Genomic DNA, 20,126 nt, shown 5'->3' with positions numbered 1-20,126 from the left:
GATAAATATTATTATTTTTTTAGGGGGATTTGCCTTGAGACAGCCCGTTTAGGGTGAAAAATGAATTCATGTCAGCTGTTATTATCCCTCATGCGACTTCAAAGATAAGTGTTCCATTAAATAACTTTATTGTATCACTTTGAAATATTTATAAGTTTCATTCGAGTTAAGTTTAAATTAAAATCAAGAAAATGATGTCAAACTGATGAAGAACTCAAGGTTTAAGCAGTAAAAATACTGGAACCACATAACTCTGATGGTCCAAAGAAAATTAGTTTAAAGATAAGATTGACATGCACATATGGTTTTGATTTATCTAAGAGGGTGCATATCACATGAAAAATAATTTAAGTTGGTGTTTTATTACTAATTCTGAAACATAATTAAACATATTATATACAGCAAACCAATGTAACTTAATTGAAAAGTCTTCAGTGCATGCATGCAGTCCAACCAATAATAGATGAAAAACACAACATGGGGCCCCTCCTTTCACCACAGCCTTGTCAAAGGTCTGCAAACTACTTTACTCTGATTTAACTTTAGCAAAACAAGGGGCCCCTTGTTGGGTTTTTCATATGGTGCAAATTGAAATGCATGCATGCACTGAAGACTTTTCAGTTAAGTTATATTTGTTTATTTCCACTATATCTGGTTTAGTTGTATGCCAGCAAGTTGAGCAGGGGTTTTTGAATTATTTGGTATTTTACCCTGTTCCCTCTGTGGATATTGTATTTTTGGATGTATTTTGAGTGCCATTTATAGAATTCCCTCCACTGTGTCAAGCTCTGGCTGTGGAACTAGGAAACTGCAAGCTGAAGCCTATCTCACAGTACTGGATGAGTGGAGTCTTTGGAGATGAGTCCAGGAACTGGTGTTTGGTGCCACTGCAAGTAATAAAGGCCTGAAGAATGGTGAATGCACTTTCATTGAATCATCATCAGTGAGACAAGAGTTAGCCTGCCAACATCATATGATGGAACTGATGCTTAGAATCAACTTCACCTAACTGTTTGGAGTTAGTGGAAGACAGAGGTGGTGTTCAAAAGATTTCAGCAAACTTGGCCATACATAGACCAGGATTTCTATGAGGTTGCTGCAGACGATATGATTGATGCAGATATATCAGTCCTTCATAAAGAAATTGAAACTTTCTGCAGAACAGCCTTGAATGAATCACATCTAAGGGAAGACTACAAGGAGCTTCTTGAGCTCTGTGTAATTTTTCTTGCCAGCTGCCTGGATGCAGATAAAGCAAAGTCATCATTTTGAGCACCCAGGGCCTTCCACCTTGCACAGTGGATGGTGAAGATCTTCTACAGTATTAAGATATTTCTGTTCCAGCAGCAGTTCTCTCTTACTGCTAAAGAAAAGCAGGGAATCAAATAATTGGTTCTTTTTGTTAGCCTCATCTACATCCACTACTGGCATAAGCACCTCTTCCTGTAAAATCACCACTCAATGACTTGTTTCTGCTTTCAGAACTCCAGAAATATCTGAACAAGGCTGTTGCCAAGGCTGCGTCAACAACATTCACCAGACATCTGTAGTAATTGTCAGAAAATTTGGTTGATTTGGCCTTTTTTGATGACAGATTAAGCAATTAAGTAAAGTCCAAGATGGTGGCAAACCTTCAGCTTCCACAATCCACAAGTTTGGTGAAACATCTTGACTGCTCTCCCATCAGCCTGACATCATGTATAACAAAGAGAACTTATGTCTTCTTTGATGTTCTTGACATAAATCAGAGATCTCAAAGTCCCCCCTTGAGGGCCGCAATCCAGTCGGGTTTTCAGGATTTCCCCAATGAATATGCATTGAAAGCAGTGCGTGCACATAGATCTCATGCATATTCATTGGGGAAATCCTGAAAACCCGACTGGATTGCAGCCCTCAAGGAGGGACTTTGAGACCCCTGACATAAATGGACAAGAAAAGTCTCAACAATTTCTGGTTAGAGATCCTGCAAACTGGCGAGATGATCCAAGGCTACCAGTATTTGAAGCAGCCAGCATCATCAATGACAGTAGTCAATGACTCCATTGAAAGAGCAATTGCCTTAAAGCAGCAGCATTCAAGTCTCACAAAGAATGACGAGCAAAAGCAGCTCCTCCTTCACCTTGTTGCTCAGCACAGAAAGACCTATCCAACTTGCTCCAAAGTCACACTGATGAATACTGACTGAATGTAGGACTACCATTCAGCACTGACACAAATATTTTGTATTTACTGTGGAATAATGGCATTAATTACCAGTCATCACTGAATATTGAACAATGCATAATAAATCATTAGGCCAACAAGCTGTAAGTAACACAGTATTTAATTTATCTTCTTTCCATGTGCATTTGCTGTAATGATGAATTTTAATACATTTGATCATTATTCCAACGTTGTGCAGTACGCTTATTTTATTTTAAACTTATTATACCACCTTATCTGAGAATAAAATGGTCAAAAAGATGTACAAAACAAAGCAAACAAAAATCTTGGAAAAGAACTTCAAATAAAATAGGATAGAGGACACTCAGCAGACCTAACATTTCAAGAATGGAAAGATTTATTGCATTACAAAAGGGTTATTTCAAGAAATTTCAGGATGTATGGAAACCATTAAGAAAATATTGTACGGAGTAGTAGAGTTTGTTTCCCTTAAATTTATTAGTATTAATTGGATAGGGTGGGGATATTTTATTAATACATATTTATATTATACTGGATTATATGGTAGGGAGGGGGGAAAGAGGAGGGATAAGATTTGAAGTAATGTGCAAATGATAGTCTGTCAGTGATATATTTATTGTTAATGAGATTGAATATATGTAACACTTAATGTAATCTTAAAAATGAATAAAGAATTTATAAATAAAAAGAATTAAAATTACAAAATTAAACAAATTGTGCAGTAACATCTGCTTCAGTGTTATCTCTGAGTTCCACTTTTCCTAAAGACTATGTAGGGTCCAGCTTGGACACTGCCTCTTAAGGCAGCGACTGGTGCTGGTAGTTTGCATGAGGCAGGAGTATACCAGTGTCCCATTATGTAACGAGGTCAGATGTGCTAAGCCTTTTCCCATGAGCACATCACATCATAAATGGTGGAAATACTTTAGTACATCTAGTCCTGCGTCATTTTCCACTTGATAAATAAAGACATTTTTCTCTCATTTGTACACTCCTTCCAGGTGTCTTTTAAACTTGACACCTATTCTTTACTCAATCATTCCCAGTATCTCTTTATGTCTCTTTATAATGTCTAAGGATAAAATATTAAATCAAGATCTTGCTTACTCTGTGGAAATTAAATACTCCGTAATGCCTTCCCTAAAAGCATGGATGCTCATGGCTACATTTCAGCATAACTTTTGGCAGACCAGATTTGCAGAACATTTAATACGAGGGTGATGACTATATGTATTCCGTTAAAAGGGAGAGGCTGAGCCATTTCTGGTCTTGGTCCCATTCCATACTGTGGTTTCTGTTTTTCAAGAAACAGGAGATCTTTTCCAGAGCGGCACTTTTTGTTAGAGGAATCAAATGTTTACTTTACTGCTATAAAGATAAAATACCCACTAGACTTAGAAATTACAAAAAAAATATCTTCTCTTTATACAGTACAGGATTAAAAAGTATCATGAATGTGCTGGTGAAAAGGGTAATTTGCTGAAATCAGAAAATCTTCCTGTAGGGAAATTGACATGGTTCCAGCAGTAATAAAACCTCATGCATTTATCGGTTGGTAACTTATTTCTGTAAAGCAATTTGCTTTCTCAGTCTTCTACTGCACATTCAGTGCCAGTCCTGTTAAAGAGCAGATTTGGCCCTGTTCCAGGACTGCATCTCAGTGCAGACACAACTCAGACCACAGAAATCTGCTGTTGAAGGATGAAGCAGGGCAGCCCCCTGGTTAGTTTTCAATTAAATCCATTGTTTGATTCGCTTAAGTTTTTTGCTAATGCAAACAGGGATGGAGATAGCAGAGGACTGGAGATGACAGGATTCGATTGGATCGCTGTTATGTGGAAGAGCAAAACAGCAATCATGAGTTCCTCTGCTTTATGTGGGTTAGAGACGCCAATGCTGTGATTTCCAGAATTCCTTGTCATTCTTCAAGCTTTAAATTCATCTAGAGGTTCCAAACAGGTGCCGTTGAAATGCGTAGACATGAATAAACGAACAGTCAATTTAGACCTAACCTTTTACTGTTGTGTCAAATGGATCGTATATTTTATCAAAGAGTGATATTTTGTGACCTTCAAATTTAGCCTGCTCTTGGTTACTCATTTTGTTACCTTCATGGGTACGTTCAAATTAATTTGAAACTATAGGGACCAGTCAAGACTTTTTTTTTCTCCTCGATGCTGTAGAAAATATTTTTTTTCCTTCTCGTGGTGTTCTTCAATGTCAATTATCTGTAATTTGCACACATCTTTAGTCAGTTATATAGCAGGTCTTCTACATGGAAATCTTGAAAAAACAAACAAACACCTTTTTAAAGCCTGTTTTACAAAGGTAACACAGGTGTCAACGCGCCCTTATAAAACAGGCTCTGGAACTTTAGCCCTTAAAGTTTGGAAATGGTAATACATATTTACATCAGCTAGCACTCTACACATTCAGGCTCATCTTTTATAATCACAACTCATCCCCTGCTCTGCCCAAACTATGCCCCTGAAAACACCTCCCAGTGGTGTGGGTTGTTTTTGTTTTTTTAACAATATGTACATATATGTACAGACTCAATGGGGTTAGTTTATAAAAGGCCTTTTCCATGTGTAAAACAGCCTTTGCCTTGGGGAAACTTATAAAAGTACCTGCCACCAGCCTGAGTTTACCTAGGGTGCCCAGAAGGGAAATGGGACATCCAAATTTGGAAGTTCATACTTTCCTATGCAGTTTTCCAGTAAGATCTGGTGACTATGGAGCCTTTAGTAAAATATGTATCAAAACACATGGATGCATTTATATGAATGTCAGAATGACCAGAAGGGACATTTGTTTCATTGAAGTTAAAATATAAAAAGCTGCATCACACAGGGTTTTGCCAATGTAAGAAACTGTATGTACCCATATAGGTAAGTACTGGATTTCAAAATATAGCTGTATTAGCTCTAATGCTCATAGGAATTCTACGAGTATTGGATCTAATACCGCCGTGGCTAGCGATAAAAAAAGCCTAGCGTGGCTTCGTAAAAGGAGCCCTAAGGGATTTGAGAAAAAATAATTTTTTAGGGAATTTTTGTTGGGGATTTGAACATGAGAAAGAGAAGTTCGATAGCCCCCCTTAATCACAGGATCAAACCCCAGGTCCAAATGCGCAGGATAGCTGTCAAGCCTGCTTCAGAGCAGGTGTAAATGCCTACATTCAGGGTTTTTTTTTTTTTACTCTTTTTTTTTTTTTTTAAATCTTTATTCATTTTAAAACCAGCATAAAGTGCAACATATTATCATTCAATTAACTCAATAGACAGCACTCAATTCCTTCTAATGATACAATAAATACATAACCCCCTCCCCATCCCCATCCATCCTTCCTAAAAGTGTAAAAACATTTAATATAATGCAAATGAACAAGATAAACAACCTTGCAAGCCAATAATAAATTAATTACATACCCCCACTCCCACCCACCCATCCTGGACATTATAAAAAATTTAAGGATGTTTGGGACCCATTTTTGTAAAGATTGATTATTGGATTTAGCCCTTTGATTTATTTTACTCTTATGATTACGGTATAGCCCTTGTAAAATCAAAAGCACCCTCTCTTCAGGCCTACCAAAAATAGATCCACAATATGCCCCTTTCCAAAATGTGCATGCATATGCTTTTGCATATGTAAGTATAGGCTTTCTAAAATTGCCATTTACACATGTAGGGCTTATAAATGTCACTGTTCACACAGGTAAAGGCACACCAACCTTCTAAATTGACTTTCTTTATAGATTAAGAACCAATAATTCATTAAGGGGCCCCTTTCATTAAGCTGTCTTAGATAGGGTTGCCAGATTTTATGATTGTAAAATCCGGACACCCTAGACTCGCCCCCAAGCCTGCCCATCTCCACCCCAGTCATGCCCTAGCTCCACCCCTGCTTTGGTCGGGCAGGAGGCAATCCGCACTTGCGCGGATTGCATCCTGCCCAACGCGATTGAGAGGAGGCTTTTCAAAACCCAGACAAAGTTCCGGGTTTTGAAAAGCCATCCGGACCTCCAGGCATGTCCTCAAAAGGAGGACATGTCCAAAGAAATCTGGACGTGTGGTAACCCTAGTCTTATACAACTATTGCAGGTTTTACCCTGCAGTAGATATTAGCATGGACCTGCACCAACAGTATCTGCATGCTAAAACCAATCAGTGTGGTAAAAAAAACACCCCAGCACTAGCTGCTTAATTTGGGTAGGGGCAGAAAATGGGTATAACTGAATAAAAGTGGAAGTGACGGAGAGTCGAGGCCAGCGCGGGCTGCAAGTTGGAGATGCTGCTTGCGCCGAGGAAGTTATAGAAGTATAGGGAAAGGGAAGGGGTGCATGCATGCGGTAGGGGGGAGGGGAGGGGGAGAAGGAGCAGGGGTGAAAAAGAGCGTGTGGGGGGTGCCTCTTACCCTTGCTATGCCACTGGGTTGATCGAATTGGTGGAGGCACAGCATTATATGTTAAGTAGGGCCTTGAATCGAATAAACTAAAAATTCTACAGGAACCGAAACACACCTTGGAGTTCATATGGGTAGAAATTCCGTATGTAGAGAGGAAAAGGATATTGACAGACGTTTACCACCGTCTGCCTGACTAGGATGAACAGACAAATACTGAAATGTTATCAGAAATTAGGGAGGCTAGCAAACTGGGTAACACAATAATAATGGGTTATTTCAACTACCAAAAAGTACACAAAATTCTACTGTCTTCTGTCGGGGGAGACTAATACAACTGTTCTGTAAACAAGTGGAGAAAAAAAAAAAGACTTCGCATACAACTACCCCAATAGAGACTGGGTAAATGTAATAGGGTATGCTAAGAAGGTAAAATTCCTTGATGAAATCAAGGGCTACTTTATGGAGCAGCTGGTTCGGGAACCAACAAAAAACAACGCATTTCTAGACCCAGTTCTTAGTGGCGATGCACAAATTGGTGCAGGAGGTAATGGTGCTGGGTCCGCTTGACAGCAGTGATCATAACATGATCAGAGTTGATATAATATCTGGAGAAAGTGCACACAGGGAATCCAATACGTTAGTATTTAACTTTCAAAAAGGATAATAACATGAGGGGAGGAGAATGGTAAAAAAGAAACAGGAGCAGCTGTAAAGGTTAAAAAAAATTTAGATCAAATGTGGTTGTGGTTCAAAAATATCATTAGAGCTTGATGTAAGTTCCTGTTGTGGGGGTCAGGCAGAACCAGCAATGGCACTCATATGTTAGTGCTAACACTTCTGCCATTTTTTGGGCTTGGAGAAGCAGCAGAGATCTGTGTCTGAAAAATTAAGTAAGTGGCTGCAACTTTCTCATTTGCTTTTTCAGTGCCTGATATATTTTTCTAAATCATGACCATGAGTGCATTTCTTCATTTCATACCTCCTTTCCTCCGGCACAGCAATAGGAGATATAAAAATGGAGCCCTGGATTGGTAGCATGGAATGTTGCTACAATTTGGATTTTTGCCAGGCAGCAGCATAGCGAAGGTGAGAGGTGCCTGGGGTGGTGGCGCCCCTCCCCTGCCCTCATCTCCCCCACCCTCACTCCATCCCCGATCCCGCCTGCTGTGCTTGCCCCCCCCTTCCCCCTACCTCTAGTTGAAGTTGCTCACGGCGGTCAACATGTTCCTCACAACCCCGTCAGCTCTCCCTTTGATGTCACTTCCTATGCGTGGCACCAGGAAGTGACATCAGCGGGAGAGCCGATGGGGTCGCGAACAGCATGTTGTTGACCGCCCTGAACAACAACTTCAGCTAGAGGTACAGGGGAAGGGAAGGGGCACACGCATGGAAGGGAGGAATGGGAAGAGGTTGGGGGCAGAGAGGAGGAGGGGTGCCGGTGCCCCCCCCAACATGGCATCTGGGGTATACTGCCCCCCTCACTATGCCACTGTTGCCAGGTACTAGTGACCTGGATTGGTCACCGTGAACATGGGTTACTGGGCTAGATGGACCATTAGTCAGATCCAATGTGGCTACTCTTATGTCCTTACTTCTGTGCTAATGAAATACAGGCCCTGCCATCCTGCCCCTTTCACCCCTCAGTCGTCTAGCAGTCTAACTGATTCTTTTCCCAGCTTCATGCTTTTAGTTTACCTAAAACCTTTCTCTCTTTACCTTCCTTATCAGTGCCTTGCACTTGATTGCCATTCCCTATGCTATTTCTTATTATTTTGTCAGATTCTTCTTCCACTTTCCAAAGAATTCTCTTTTAGCTCTAATAGCGTCCTTCACCTCACTTGTCAACCAAACCGGCTGCTGTTTGGTCTTCCCTCCTCCTTTTTTAATACGCAGAATATTTCTCGGCCTTCCTCCTTTATTACACCACTGCTTGTATACCACTTGTAGTTACACAACCACATCCAAAGCATTTTACGTACAGGTACTTTAAGCATTTTCCCTATCTGTCCCAGTATGCTCACAATCTAATATCCCTGGAGCAGTGGAGGATTAAGTGACATGCCCAGGGTCGCTGGGAGCAGCGAGGGGTTTGAGCCCACAATCTTAGGGTGCTGAGGCTGTAGCGCTAATCACTACACCACACTCTCCACAACCTTTTAGAGTGCCCATACCCTACCCATGCCCATCCCATAGCCAACACCCGCTTTTGGGTTACATGAATGTAGGCACTCAGCATTGTTCACAAATCCTAATTGGTGTCAAGTAATACAAATAATTAGTTTTTAGCATCTAATTATAAATGATTAACAGCTGTTAGCCAATTAAGTTGCATGTGCATCTTGGTAGTGCACCTTAATTTGGGTGTCATATATTGAGAATCCAGGAAGTACTATTCCACGTAAGGTCTCGCTATCCGTTAAATAATGGATTCGTTTCTGATTCCATCAAAGAGAACTCTGGAAAAATGAGACAGGAGTGAAAGAAGTTAATTTACAGTGGAGATTAATGACTTAATAAGTCTTCAAGAAAAGAGGCTTGAGAAAGTAGCAGCCATGCAAAAGCTTCAACTAAGCCAGAAGCTAACCGATAGAAGTCAACATTATAAAGGAAAACAGGAGCCAAAAAAGTTAATGTCACTGTGGAGATTAATAGATCTACTACAGCAAATAAGGAGGCTGGAGACAGTAGCAGCCATGAGAGAGAGAGTGAATGAGAAGCCCTCCCCCCTGTAAAAGTGTGTTTTGGAAGATGAAAAACAGAAGTGTCAAGAAACATGGACTGATGAGTTTGTCTTTGTGTTTAATGATACAGGTAGGAAGCCTGTTTGATTTGTCAAAAGGCATGTTCTGCTTCAAAGTGCAGTAATTTAGAACAACATTACATAACAATGCATGCAGAACTGAATAGAAATTCTCCGCCTGACAGCCACCAGAGGAAAAAATAAAATTTGAACAACTTGCGGTTCTGCAAAGAGTGCTGCAGTAAATACAGAGATCAAAGTCCATTAGAGAGCATTTGGCAGGGGCATCTTTTGAAATCGTATGGATTTTACTGTAGCAAGACAAAGGAAGGTATTTACCAAAGCAGAGATTGAGTGTTGGTGTGGGAGGTTTTTTTTGTCCACAGTGGTAATCCTGTTTTGCTAATTTCAATAACAAAAAAAGAAAAAAGAAATCCTAAATCAAATAAAAGAACTGCAAATGTGTGGAACAACTATAAAGGGAAAGAGGGAAGAGACTGAAGGAGAAATCCAACAACAGATACTAAGAGATCTCTTCAATGGTTAGCATGGCAGAAGATGAAAGTACAGATCTCTCAATTGTGTGTCCGGGTTCATTTCCCCAAAAAAGAAATATTGTGGAAAGAACTGTCTTTAGAAACATAGAAATATGATTGCAGATAAAGGCCAAATGGCCCACCTAGTCTACCCAACCGCAGTAACTACACTTCTCCCTCCGTATTTGCTTTGATAGGGGATTAACAGAACCGCAAATACTGAAAAAACTCAAATAACTTTTTTATATGTTATTTGCTGTTTTCTATTAAAAATTATCATGAATATGGTGAAACCGCGAATAAATGGTGGGAGACCTGACCTGTTTCTAATGGAGGGGCAAAACACGGTGAACAAAGTGCTGGGAATCAGTGATTTTCTCTGTAAATGCTTGGAATCAGCGATTTCTCTATGCAAGCTGAAGTAATTTGGGGGGAGGAGCCAGCAAGCTAAAAACCTTGAATAATCGAAACCGTAAATGCTGAAACCGCGAATACGGAGGAAGAAGAATATTTTCTCTACCTCTCCCTAAGAGATCAAACAAAAGAGGAAGACATATTTACTCCCCTATTTGATATAGAAAAAGTTGGTTGGGCAAATAACATCTGTGTGTACAAATGGTGAACTAAACATGAACGGGACGGAGAGTGGATTGACTAATCTGATGAGGAAACAAAAAGAAATACCAAAATTTGCAGCATTTCAGTGTATTACACATTAATAAACAAATGTGGAAAAAAATTTTTATTTTATTTTATTTTTTTTTAAAGACAGTGAAACTGTCATGCAATTGGTAGTAAAAGTAATCAATTTTACAATTTCAGGAGTACTGAACCACTGACAGTTCCAAGGCTTCGTGGAAGAATATGAAACAGAGAACAGTGATCTAGTTTTACACACTGAAATGAAATGGTTATCTCATGGAAAGATCATTGAAAGATTTTTAAGGGGTCCTTTTATCAAGCCGCACTAGTGGGGTTAGCGTGGACATTTCAACACGCGCTAACCCCCGCGGCCGGCTAAAAAACTAACACCCGCTCAATGCAGGCGTTAGCGGCTAGCATGGCAGGCGGTTTAACGTGCAGTATTATGCACATTAAACCCCTACCGCAGCTTGATAAAAGGACCCCTAAGTCTTTCTCCTCAGATTTGTGAATTCCCTTCAAAAGAGCAGATATTCTGTATATTTACACCTTGTAACCAGCAAGCTCCAGGCCGAGTGCCTGGGATCACTGGCAACAAGTAAACTCTTGTGAGTCGCTGCGGGCTTCACAAGGATATGTTATTTCAGCGTTCAATGAAAGGGACACCATCTAAAAGTAATAGGCCCAGTGTCAATGAAGGGAACACTTTTAATTGTCAAAGCAAACAAAAACAGTAACTTGCTTGTCAGGATCAAAATACCAAAGCCAACGGGCTTCCCATACAAAGGGCAAACAATGTTTAATAAACAGTCTCTGGTTGAGAAACCAAAAAGACTTCAAATTCAAACTACAAAAAAAATCTCTCTTCCTCAGAGGTAAGTTTTCTTTCAAATTATAGTCCAGCTAGAGTCCATTACAAAAGAAAGGAAAACTTTTCAACCAAAAACCAAAACTCCAAGTCAGTGCAGTAATACTGGCTTCTTCAGCAACTGAATGCTGGAAAAACAATGTGCTCCATGTGGTCTTAACTGCCAATTATTAGGCCCACTATCCCACCATGTAACACGGGGCAAACCCCCACTGTCTCCGCGTACCACAGGACACTTTCCTTAAGGAGAAAGCACAATTAAGCTTTCAAAAGGAAAAACAAAACTTCAAAATAAAAGACCTTGCTTAGCTTCAGCATAGAGAAAATTCACTCTTTAGCATGAGTCAGAATTATGCAGTTCTTGAAACAAAGCAGGCAAAAACAAACTTGCAGTATACTTCAGCAACCACTTAGATACTTGCTTTTGTGAGGCAAACCTCCATAGGAGCACTTTCAAGAGTCAGCACAGCACTAGCTTCAGGGCTTATTTCCAACTCCATGGCAAGCAGTTCCTCACACAGACTGGAAGGTACTTCTTCTCCAGCCTCTGAAAACTCCATAGCCTCAGGAGCTTGGCTGCTATCAGGAACTCCCAGCCCTGAGCACTGTGACCTCTCCTGCTGCTGTTCCTCGCTCCTCTGATTTTCTAGGAGCCTAGTCTTCAGGGATAGAGCTTGCAGCCCCGCCCCCAACCCTCAGGTGGAAAGGATTTCCGGTGATTCACTTTAGGACACAGAGGGGGATGGTAACCTACCACTGCTGCTCTCCTACTCCCTCTACAGGCCCTAGAAGGAAATTCAGGTTGAGAGATAGAAAATGGTGTATAAGGCAGATTATGGGCAGGGTCTGGATTAGCACTGGGACCTGCACTAGGGACACTCCTAGCAGGCATAGTCTGCTTATCACATACCCCCCCCTTGACTGTCTGCTAGGGGTGGACCTGGTTGTAACCAAATCTATTTCCCCAATCCTGGATAAAACATCTGCATTAGTATGGAGACACCCCGGTCTATGTATGGTTTTGTACCGGAACTGAGACAGGAATGCAGGACTGGAAGTGTAACAGTGATGGGGGACTTCAACTACCCGGGGATAGACTGGAGTACGGGACACTCCAACTCCACGAGGGAAGCAGGATTCGTAGAAGCTGTGAGGGACTGCTTCATGGAGCAACTAGTCAAGGAACCGACGCGAGGGGATGCTACTCTTGACCTCATCCTTAACGGATTAGGGGGGCCTGCAAGAGGGGTAGAAGTGGGAGGAACACTAGGAAACAGTGATCACAACGTGATCAGATTCACATTAGAAAGCGGGTCACCCATAGTGGGGAGGACCGCAACGACTGTGCTCAACTTCAGGAAAGGGAACTATGTTGCTATGAGGAAAATGGTGGGGAGGAAGCTCAGGAACGGCTTTAGGATGGAGACTGTAGGGAGTGCCTGGACCCTTCTCAGGGACACACTGCAGGAAGCGCAAAAACTGTACATCCCCAGTTTCAGGAAAGGCCGCAAGAACAAGCGGTCAAAAGACCCGGTTTGGATTACACATGAAGTAAAGAAGGTAATCGGTGACAAGAAAGTGTCCTTCCGGAAATGGAAAAGGGATCCAACGGAGGAAAATCACCAGGAGCACAGGAAATGCCAAAAGGAATGCCATCGAGAGATTAGAAAAGCAAAAGGGAAATACGAGGAGGGGCTGGCCAGGGAGGCGAAAAACTTCAAGGCATTCTTCAGTTACGTAAAGGGGAAGCAACCAGTGAGAGAGGAGGTGGGGCCATTGGACGATGGGGATAGGAAGGGAGTGATTAAGGAGAATAAAGAGGTAGCTGAGAGGTTGAACACGTTCTTCTCGTCGGTCTTCACGAGCGAGGACACGCCCAATATACCGGACTCAGAGGAGCTCATGAGTGGGGAGCAGGCCAAAAGATTGGGGCATATAGAGGTAAGTCGGGAGGATGTCCTCAAGCAGATTGACAGACTGAAAAGCGGCAAATCACCGGAACCGGACGGGATCCACCCAAGGGTTCTAAAGGAACTAAGTCAGGAAATAGCGGGCACAATCCAGCATGTTTGCAACCTATCCTTGAAAACTGGAGAGGTACCAGAGGACTGGAAACTGGCGAATGTCACACCTATCTTTAAGAAGGGATCGAGAGGTGACCCCGGGAACTACAGGCCGGTGAGCCTGACTTCAGTTATAGGGAAGATGGTGGAAGCAATGATCAAGGACAGCATTTGCGAGCACATCGAGAAAAATGGCCTACTGCGGACAAGCCAGCACGGATTCTGTAAGGGAAGGTCGTGCCTGACAAACCTTCTGTACTTCTTTGAGGGAATAAGCAGTCAGGTGGACAAAGGGGAACCCATAGACATCATTTACCTCGATTTTCAAAAGGCCTTTGACAAGGTGCCACATGAAAGGCTGCTTAGGAAGCTGTGGAACCACGGGGTGGGCGGGGATGTACACAGATGGATCAAGCACTGGCTGTCAGGTAGACTACAGAGGGTCGGAGTAAAGGGCCAATATTCTGACTGGCGGGGAGTCACGAGCGGTGTGCCTCAGGGATCGGTGCTGGGGCCGCTACTCTTCAACATATTTATCAATGACCTGGAAACGGAGGCAAAGTGTGAGGTTATAAAATTTGCAGACGATACCAAGCTCTGCGCCAGAGTTAGGACCAGGGAGGAGTGTGAGGAACTGCAAAGGGACCTCGATAAGCTGGAGGACTGGGCAAAAAAATGGCAAATGCGCTTTAACGTAGATAAATGCAAGGTCATGCACATAGGGAAAAAGAACCCGTTGTTCGAGTATAAAATGGGGGGGAGATTGCTGGAAGACACCGGACTTGAGAGAGACTTGGGTGTGCTAGTGGATCCATCCATGAAACCATCCGCACAGTGTGCAGCAGCCTCGACGAAAGCCAACAGGATGCTGGGCATCATCAAGAGGGGCATATCAACCAGGACGCGGGAAGTCATCATGCCGCTGTATCGAGCGATGGTGCGCCCACATCTGGAATACTGCGTTCAATATTGGTCGCCGCACCTCAAGAAGGACATGGCAGTTCTTGAGAGAGTCCAAAGGAGGGCAACGAAACTGGTAAGAGGGCTGGAAAACTGCCCATATGCTGAGAGGCTGGATAAACTGGGGCTCTTCTCTCTGGAAAAGAGGAGGCTCAGGGGGGATATGATAGAGACCTTCAAAATACTTAGGGGCATAGAGAGGATGGACAGGGACAGGTTCTTCAGACTAAAAGGGACGACAGGTACGAGGGGGCACTCAGAGAAACTGAAGGGAGATAGGTTCAAATCAAATGCAAGGAAGTTTTTCTTCACCCAAAGGGTCGTGGACAAATGGAATGCGCTCCCGGAGGAAGTGATCCGGCAGAGTACAGTACAGGGATTCAAACAGGGATTGGACAGATTCCTGAGGGAAAAGGGGATCGTGGGGTACTGAGGGAGGTGCTGGGGTGTTGCATAAGTATAGACAGCTCACCAGGTCGTGCAGGTGCAAGGCCGGAGGGTTAGGACATTGATGGGAAGATAGGACTTCGATGAGAAACTTAGGGGGCAAGGGGGCCCCTTCTGGTGATTAAGGCAGGTCATGACCTGTTGGGCCGCCGCGGGGGCGGACTGCTTGGCGGGATGGATCTCTGGTCTGACCCGGCAGAGGCACTGCTTATGTTCTTATGTTATGTTCTTATGTTTGCAGAGCCAAATACCATCTCGTAAGGCAGGCATTATTGTTTCTCATGGAATTGAGCCAGCTCAGTGTCACGTGGTCTGTGACCAGGGTAAATTCACAGCCTTCCAAGTAATGCTCTAAACTTTGCATAGCCCACTTGGTGGCCAGACATTCCAATTACACAGTCGCATAATATTTCTCATTATCATGCAACTTTCTACTGAGATAAAGGACTGATTGTTCCAATCCTTCCACTTCCTGACTTAGGACTGCCCCTAACCCAGTTTGAGAGGCATCCATCTGTAGCACAAATGGACGCTGGAAGTTAACTGCTGCTAACACTGGTTCTGAGCACAGACTAGACTTCAGATCCTCCAGTGCTTTCGTACTCTCGGGGTCCCAGCGTACCTTGTCTGGCCTATTCTTTTTCAACATTTCGGTTAACAAAGTTGCCCGGGTCGCAAAATGTGGAATAAACCGCCGGTAATACCCCACCAACCCTAAGAAGCTCTGTACTTGCTTCTTGGATTCCGGTACGGGTACTCCCGAATACATGCACTTTATCTAGAAAAGGCTTCACCACTCCCCTTCCTACCAGGTATCCTAAATACCTGATTTCCTTTTTTCCTACACAGCATTTCTTAGGGTTGACAGTTAACCCTGCCTTCCGTAGGGCACGTAGCAGTGCCCTGACTTGCTCTATATGCTGGGCCCAGGATTGAGAATGAATGATAATGTCATCCAAATAGGCCGCAGCATACTCTTGATGCCCCCTCAGCACTTGGTCTATTATGTGCTGAAATAAGCAGCAGCGCCATGCAATCCAAAAGGCATTTTGGCACACTGAAACAAGCCCAAAGGGGTACCAAAAGCAGTCTTAGGCCTCGCCGCAGGTGTCAAGGGTATCTGCCAATAACCTTTTGTAAGATCAAGAGTAGTGAGATACTGAGCTTGGCCTAACTTGTCTAATAGTTCTTCCACCCTGGGCATAGGAAAAGCATCAAACTGGGAGATAGCGTTCAGTTGGCGGAAATCGATGCAGAACCTGGGTGACCCATCTGCTTTGGGCACAATCACAATAGGGCTTTGGGATGGCTCTATCACCCCTAGGGCTAACATCTCCTCCACCAACTCCTGTACAAGGACCTTCTTCTCCTCAGATAGACGGTATGGCTTCACTCTCACTACCTGTCCTAGAAGAGTCTGGATGTCATGGTTCACTAATGTGGTACTACCAGGAATGGGTGAGAATACATCTTCAAACTCTTTCAGCAGACCCCCAATCACCTTCTTCTGCGTCTGAGTAAGCTCCTCTCCCATAGTCACTTGCTCGCTCAAATTAAATTCTCCTATCTGGGGGTCCAAATTTGTCTTCCTCACAAGCCTGAGCAATGAGGGCTAAGGTCTGACGTTCCCTCCACGGCTTAAGGAGGTTTATTTGATAGATTTGTTCCCTTCCTTTTTTTTATCCTTGACCTTATAATCGACCTCATTAACTCTCTGGATTATGGTGACCGGCCCCCTCCATTGTGCCAAAAACTTGTGGGGATCCGTGGGAATTAAGACCAGGATTTGTTCTCCTACCTGCAACTGACGGCTCTGAGAACCTTTGTCATAATAGGTATTTTGTTTCTCCTGGCTTTTCCCCATTTGAGCCTTACCCTTCTCCACCAAACTCTTAAAGCGTTGTTTAAGGTCCCCCAGGTAAGATATTATATTTACCCGACACTCTGGAGGAGGGTCCCACCTGTCTTTAGGTTTTCTCCCAAATAACATTTCATAGGGACTTATTCCCAAAGAAAACTGTACCTTTTCCCTACTAGCGTATAATACCCAAGGGATCATCAGATCACAATCAGTCAACTCTTTACTGGCTACCTTCTTGAGCATCAGTTTAATGGTCTGATTAAACCATTCTACTAAACCATTTCCCTGAGAATGATAGGCCACGGTCCTAATATGCCTTATATTAAACCTTTGCCAAAAGGCCTCCATCTCTCGGGAAACAAAATTACTTCCCTGATCCGTGAGTACCTCTTTAGGGAATCCTACAGAACAAAATAAATGATTAACTCCTTAGTGATGTTTTGCGTAGATGTCCTCCTTAAGGGAAACGCCCACGGGAACCTGGTGGCAATATCCATCACCACTAGAATGCACTGATACCCCCGTGGTGTTCTCTGGAGGGGCCCTACAATATCCATGGCCCATCTTCCCAAAGGTTCCTCCACCCACGGAATGGGAATTAATGGGACCCTACGGGGTTTTTGAATGGCTAATTTTTGGCATGTGGGACAAGAGGCACAGAAATGCACCAACTCCTGGCGTAAGCCAGGCCAAAAAAATCTTTGCAGAATCTGCGTCTCCGTAGCATCCACTTCCTTATGACCAGCCAAAGGGTGATCATGCGCCATCTGCAGTATTAGGGACCCAAAACCTTGGGGTACTACTAGTTGTTCATCCCTATTATTCAGTCCTTTCGCAGTACTAATTCGATACAATAACCCCCGTTTCACTATCATGTTAAATGCCCCCTTGCCACTATTTCCCACCTGCTGCCATGCAGCCCGTAAAGAGGGATCTGTTCGGCCTGAAAGGTAGGAAAGGTCGCTAATACCTTTTCAGGAACGGACGGGACTTCCTGCTGTTGAGAGATATGGGTGATAGCTTGCCTCCTTTGCCATTTCTGGCGTTTCACTTGAGCCTTGGTGAGACGTGGTCCTTTCCCCATTCTCTCCTGGAATAGCTCCCCCTGAAATGGGAATGTCTCCCCTAGGGTCTCACCAGAAGTGGTTGCTCTTTCACATTGGGCCCGTGTACTGAACAAACCTGCCCCGGATTTGAATCTATTGGCCAACCCTTCCAATCCCGACCCAAAATCATTTTGTAAGGTGCTCTGCAAACCACCGCAATTAATAACTTGTCCTCCCTATTCCCATATTGCACCTTCATCCAATGAGTTACATACTCCTGAACATCTCCATGAATACATTTAATCAAGACTTTAGGACCTTCTGTACCCACCATCGCCTCCCTTGTCCGGATAGCGTCCCAGACCTTCTCCCTCATCATAGAATGAGAGGCCCCGCTATCCAAGAAGGCCACCAAAGGACAACCTTCCACCCTCACAGTCACATGATATCCGCCCTGAGAGGAGTCAGTTGGAATCTGAAGCCCCAACAAACTTATTCCCTGGGTACACTTACTCTGAACATGCCCCCACTTGCCACATCCCCAACAGGATATAGATTTCTTAGTGGACGGGTTAGTCTTGAGGCCTCCTTTGGGACTTAGGGTACTTTCCCCCTGCCTGAGTCACGGGCACCCTACGGGTTAAAGTGCCCCCTTGGGTGCCCCCTTCAGACCCTGAGGAAGTTTTGGAGTCAATGTATGCCTCTGCCAGCTCGATAACTTGCCCTAATGGACGACTTCCTTGTCTCTGGATCCATGCCTTGAGGCTTTTCGGCAGAGCCTCTAAAAATTGCTCCAACAAGATTTCTGTCAGCATGGCTTGTGGATCTAAAAGACAGGGCTGTAGCCATCGCTCCACTAGCTTCCTCAGCCTGTGTAACAAAGTTTTGGGTCTTTCTTTATCCCCTAACTGTGCACTCCTGAACTCCTGTCTGTAATGTTCCCTCGTGTAACCCAGGTAGTCCAAGATGTGGTTCATAATGGCCCTATAGTTGTTAGTTAGCTCAGGGCTGAGAGACTGATACGCCGCCAGTGCTGCTCTAGCAAGGCATGGTATTAGCCTCGTGGCCCATTGTTGCTCCGGTCAGCCGGCTGCGACTGCCATCCTTTCAAAGGCCTTTTGGAAATCATCGGGTGCATCGGTAGGTCCCATCTTACACAGCTGCATGGAATTAAGAAGGTTTGGTCCTACCGGTGCTCCAGTCGTTGGCAATGTTCCTGCACCTGCGCCACTAGACATAGTTCCTTGCAAGAATTGAGTAAATGTCCTGGTCTGCTTGCCCATGGCGTTCACCATCTCCTCGTGTCTCCGACCAGCCTCCGCTTGGCTCGCACGCCATAGATCTTGGTTACTCTGAAGCAACACCTTCAAATCTTCAGTCTGCTTTTGACGTTCCGACGCCAACAAGGTAAACAGCTGCTGTAGATCCATGGTGTTACCTGTGAAGCAAACACAGACAAGGAAACCCAAGTGCGGTTTTTTTGGGGGGGGTTTCCCACACCCGAGAGAGAGCTAGTCCCAGCTCCCGCCCACGCTACCAACCCAGAATCCTCAATCAGCTGTCCCCAAGGTAACCTTACCGAACAGACTGATGAGTCTGAGCGTTTGGGTTGATAACAGGCACGGCCTTCAGGTACAAAGCTCGGCTCCCTCAGTTCCGGTCCTGGTTCCACTTCCACAGCTATCAGCAGTCCCCGATCTCCTCGTAAGTTCCTAGAGGTCTTGACTTGCTGCTTTGCTTTTCATATATTTAGTCCATTAGAAAAGCACTCCATGAAAATTGAAACACAAAAAAACCCCTACAGCATCAATCACTGTCCTACTTCAAACATTTGTTCTTGGTTTTACAGTCTCGCATGTAGCTAGTAAAAATAAATCCCAAAACTGATACCACGTTTGTAACCAGCAAGCTCCAGGCTGAGTGCCTGGGATCAATGGCAACAAGTAAACTCTTGTAAGTCGCTGCGGGCTTCACAAGGATATGTTATTTCAGCGTTCAATGAAAAGGGACACCATCCAAAAGTAATAGGTCCAGTGTCAATGAAGGGAACACTTTTAATTGTCAAAGCAAACAAAAACAGTAACTTGCTTGTCAGGATCAAAATACCAAAGCCAACAGGCTTCCCATACAAAGGGCAAACAATGTTTAATAAACAGTCTCTGGTTGAGAAAAAAAAAAGAGTTCAAATTCAAACAACAAAAAAAATCTCTCTTCCTCAGAGGTAAGTTTTCTTTCAAATTATAGTCCAGCTAGAGTCCATTACAAAAGAAAGGAAAACTTTTCAACCAAAAACCAAAACTCCAAGTCAGTGCAGTAATACTGGCTTCTTCAGCAACTGAATGCTGGAAAAACAGTGTGCTCCATGTGGT

Source organism: Geotrypetes seraphini, chromosome 2 (assembly GCF_902459505.1).
Source record: "Geotrypetes seraphini chromosome 2, aGeoSer1.1, whole genome shotgun sequence".
Taxonomy (NCBI): Eukaryota; Metazoa; Chordata; class Amphibia; order Gymnophiona; family Dermophiidae; genus Geotrypetes; species Geotrypetes seraphini.
Note: the sequence above shows the minus strand (reverse complement) of the source record.